Raw genomic sequence first — 5,340 nt, 5'->3', positions numbered from 1 at the left:
CGGCCAGATGTTCCCCCCCTCGGTCCGCCCCTCTCCTCCCCTGGCCTCCCGCCCTCCCCGAGTTGGGCTTCCGCGATTGACCGAAAGCGGCTGAACCGGCGCTCCCCGCCCGCCCCCATCCCTCAATCTCCCCCAATAGGAGGGCAGCTTTTCTGGACGGTGAAGGGGGTGGTGAGCAATCGTCGGACTGACAAGTGGGCCCTGCCAATGGGAGAGGCGAATCGGAGCTGCCGCATACATGTGCCAATCAAAGACAGTAACTACCAGGGTGGGCGGAGCCCGAGTCGGGTGGGGCCGGTAGCAAAGTGGCGCGGGGCGGAGTCCTGAGGCGCAGCAGCGGCGGCAGCAGCGGCGCCCCTCTGGGTGACTTGGCCGTGAGAAAGTGAAAGGAGCCCGCAGGCGGCGGCGACAGCTGCGCTGGGAGGGGCTTGTTTCCAGGCTAGGAGGCCTTGTGTGCTCTAGGAGTGCGGAGCAAGCATTTCGGTGCGCACTGTGAGGACGATAAATTCACTTTCAAAATGTAGTGGATCTTGGTTTCTCTTAAGTTAGCAGGTATCCTCGCCAAGCAGGGCATACGGGGACACAGATGACTTGGGCCCGGTGTTAGGTGGCTTGCTGCGCTCCTTCCCGCTGTTGGTGACGACGCCCTGGTCCTCGCCCATGAGAGCGCAGGAGAGGACTCGGAACGTTCTCGCTACGTCCTGCGGTGTCCGGTCTCTAGGTGCATATTGGGGCGCTGAGAAGGCGTCCCGCCCAAAGGCACAGTTTCCGGGCATTTTTTTCCTTACGTTGTCATGTTCAGGCGGAGGGAAACGCCTGAATTTCTCGCAGAACTTCTTAACAGTGTTACAAGTGAAGACGTTCCCAAGTGACCAAATTTTAGAAAATTACAGTGAAATTGATGCTTGTAGACGCCCTAGCCTGATTCCTTATTTGGCACTTACCAAGCCACAACTTTAAATTACTAGTGAAGACTTGTGTCACTTTTCCTTCACTTTGAATAAACTTCCTCAGAACCTGTTCTTTGCAAGGAATCTTCTTAATCACTGCCGTTGCCATGAGGAAAAATAGACATTTCTACCCTCAGTAAGCTGGAATTTGAAGAGGCAGAATTACAAGTAAAAAAGTTTGGTAACAAGTGAAAAAGGTTCAAGAAGTAGAAAGCTGCATATAGTAAGGGAGTCAGTGCAATATTGTCAAATATAATGTGTTTATGCTTTGCTAACTGTTGCCAACAAACTTGCCAAGAGACTAAAATGTGCTTTTCTCTTTGTTCCAGGTCAGAGGGGTAAAGTAAGTTGAAAGTATTGTTTGGGCAAATCAGACATGTTGAATTGCTAATGAAGTAAAAAACAGGAGCACACAAAATTCCTAAAACAAAAGTACTATTGGAATATGTTGTTAGAAACAATAGTGATGCTCTGTACTCTTCCTTCATTCAATCTTCCTCTGTGCCTTCATGACTGCCCTCTGAGGTGAAGGTCATCTTACGATAACACTAGCGTTTTACTCCGTGAAATCTATTGTGTCTGTGCTTTTGATGAATTCTAGGTCTTTTCAGTCTGTTGGAGAGGCCCAATTCCACCCTGACCTATTTAAAGTTGGGGAATTTTATAAATATTCTGGAAGGATGACATATACTGTATAAAAAGAGGTGTAAAAAAGGAGTACCTTTTTACTGACAAGTTTTACTGACTGTTTTGCTAACAAATTCAGGAATAATGAGGAAAAGGAAATGTTGGCATTCTCAAAGCTGTTTCTCACCTATTGAAAATTAAAAATCAGGAAAACATCTCTGGATGACTAGATAAAATATCTGATAGTGCTCAGATATTAAACAGTAAATTTCACAAGGAAATTAAAACATTCAGATTATACAGAAAACTTAGAAATTCAGCTCTATGCCATACAGAGCAAAAACACAGCCTTAAAAAAAGGTTTTTCAGGTTCTCCTAGAAGTAGCATAACAACCTTCAGAGGTGTTCAAGGAGAGGTACTGATGCATCAAAAGTTACAGCCTTTTTTTTCCCCTCCTAGCAGTCATTACTAGATTGTATATTTAGAACTGAATTGTACAGCCAGGAAATATAGACTAAATGGATATTTAAGAAAGCAAGTTCATCCCCCCTCAATTATATAAAAGATTTATAAATTTATGAAAATGCATGGCACATTCATGCACTGAAAAAAAAAAAATCAATAAAAGTGTTTCCAGGGCAGTTATTGTGGCCAAGGAAGTTACTCTGCTAGAGATACAGGAGACATCAAAAAAGTAAGACAAAGTCTCTTCTTCCTGGAATTTAAATTTAGTTGGGAAAGAAATGGCATATTAAAACGCCGTACAACAGAGACATTAACTAACACTATAATAGGATATGAATCTCAGAGCTAAATTTAATTTTCAGTTGCTACAACCATCTTATCCACAATCCCTGATGCAATTGTATTTCTCTTCTAAATTTTAAGTGATTTTTACTCTCTGTCTTTGAACTATTTTATTATAAATGTATTGTACAAATGATGCCTTTAATCTTTAGAAAGCATCATCATACGAAATGTTAAAAAAATTATGATATGAGAGATGTCATACATAATACAGTATGATTACTATTTTTCTTCATCACCCACTGGAGCTGTGGAAGGTAATCAGTCCAACTCTAAATTCCGCCCTCACATAGGCTCCTTAAAGTAGTCTCTGTTTACCTCTATACAATACTCAAAAACCAAACTCACTGCCGTCAAGTTGAATTGGACTCATAGCAACCCCTCCTTGGATGTCTGAGGTAGTACCACTACAGTAGATTGCCCAACCTTCCTTCTGAGCAGAGGTTGGTGGATTTGACCCACCAGGCTTCTGGTTAGCAGTCAAATGCCTTAGGCACTAGGCCACCAGACCCCCTATATAATAGGCTTTACAAATTTCCATGATGCAAAGCTCCTTGGCAGACTTTTTTAAGAGCCAATAATTTACTGTCTTTTTTTCTCCCACAGTGAAAAAAAAAATTACAATATGTATAGTCCCTAGCTACTGGAAAAATAAACAATTACTTTCCCTCTGGAGGAATCACAGTTTTGTAGAGTATCCAGTTAATCCATGCATTTCTGGAAATCCTGAAATTAAAAATGATATAAGTGAAGCTACATTCATGATTAGATTTCTAGCCAGAGAATAAGTTTTATGTTTTAATAGCACAGACATGACATTTTGACCAACAACAATTTAACACTAAAAAATGTTGACAGACCAAATCAAATTTAATTTGATGTGCAACTCCATAAAATGTATGTCTGATTTTTAAATGTGAACCACAGGTCAAATCCTTGAAAGACATCAATGTTTTTATTATTTTGTGCAATAGGTCGCATTGAAAAAGTTACCTATGAAATTAATTTTTGAATATTACCTTTTATAATCCCATTAACTTCATATATAGTCGGAATGTTTTTCTTTAAAAATTAGGGAGACAAACATTAATAATAACCTAAAAGACTAAATTTTCCTAGATGTAGCTTTTTAAATAACTATTAAAATGTAACAGAATGTGAATAGCGATTAGCCAGATTTTGAATCTAGAGAGGAAATAAATACTAAAATGAAAAATTTGTTCAAGCTTCTATTAAGCCCACTCACTTTCAATTTCATGAGATTCGTTTAACTTGTTTAGCTCCTGTCCTCTCTCTCTCTCAAGCTTTCTGGATTTTAGAAATGAACAGGTTGCTGTGGCCTAAAGGGAGGAGGAGATTCAGAAACACAGCTGAGACAATGACAAAAAAAGTAAATGAGCAAACTGGAACACACACCGCAGTAACAAAATGATCAGGGATCACATTTCTCAAAGCATGGTTTTTAAAATACATATATTTATAATTCTGCAAAACCCATTATATCCCAAATCAATTCCCTGAGTTATAAATTCTGTGATATTTGAATATTTATTAAATTCCTGAACTATGATAAACAATAAATAGGAGTGAATTCAACCTGATTCTCAGCACTGAAGACAGAAATAATGTTACCATAAACTGTTGAGGAAGAATCCTCAGCAGATTTACACAGAGATTTTAGGGTATATATATATATATATATACATATATATATATATATATATATACCTCTAAGGAGCTCTGGTAGCATAGTGGCTAAGACACTTGCCTGCTAACCAGACTGCTGGTGGTTCAAACCCACCAGCCACTCCACAGAAGGAAGGTTGGGCAATCCTACTTCCGTAGTGATACTGCCTTGGAAGCCCAAGGAGAGGTCGCTATGAGTTGGGTTTGACTCGACGGCACATAACAACAACAACATATACCTCTAGAAGCTCTGGTGGCGTAGTACCTAAGGCATTTGACTGCTAACCAGAAGGCTGGCGGTTCAAACCCACCAGCCACTCCTCAGAAGAAGGTTGGACTATCTACTTCTGTAGTGATACCGCCTCAGAAACCCAAGGAGGGGTCACTGTGAGTTGGATCCGACTCGATGGCAGTGAGTTTGGTTTTGGTTTTTATATATACCTCTATACTGAGAACAGAGTAGAACCTACACTGGTAATTGAGACCCATTTGAGGATTAGGGGCAGAGAGAAGCAGAAGATAATATTCTCAAGACAGTTTTTCCTGTGTAACCATTTTTTCAGTTGCTTACTGTAATCTGCTTTTATGTGACCACCAAAAATCTAGGTATGAAATAATGGCTTAAGGAGGAAGATAGTTCAGGTTTGGTTGGAACCAAGACTGGCCACTTTGAAGAACTTGGGAACAAAGCTAAGAGGTACTTCATTTCTTCTGTCTCTCTCTTTCTCTCATAAATTGCATTATGCTTTATGGCATCTGGAAAAAAAAAATATATATATATACAATGATGCTTTTTATAATTAGTGATATAAATATTTTCATTATTTGTTTTGTGTACAATCCCAGGCAACTTTCTCAAATCTGAGGCCAGCTCTCTTCCTTGCTACACAGAAGGCCTTCCTACCATCCATTGGTGTGAGTTCAGTCCATTAAAATTACTTAAATACTACCCTAAATTAAAAGCAAATTTGTCTAGATAAGTGTAGCACCTTTGAAAACTGCACACTACCTCCCAAAGCCAGAGCTGGAGTTTAACTGTTGTTTTGGAGATTGCATTAATTTGGATAATTAAAAGATGCATTCATTTCATCAGTAGATTTTTTTAGATTTAATGTTAAATAATCTAATGAAACATGGGAGCTCTGGTGGTGTAGTGCCTAAGGCATTTGACTGCTAACCAGAAAGCTCATAGTTCAAACTTACTAGCCACTCCTCAGAAGGAAGATTGGGCCTGATATATACATATATATATATATATATATATATATA

This window comes from Orycteropus afer, unplaced genomic scaffold (assembly GCF_000298275.1).
Source record: "Orycteropus afer afer isolate SDZICR_OR568_19922 unplaced genomic scaffold, OryAfe1.0 scaffold00239, whole genome shotgun sequence".
Classification (NCBI taxonomy): Eukaryota; Metazoa; Chordata; class Mammalia; order Tubulidentata; family Orycteropodidae; genus Orycteropus; species Orycteropus afer.
The sequence above is the reverse complement of the archived record's forward strand: the minus strand, read 5'-3'. Positions refer to the sequence as shown.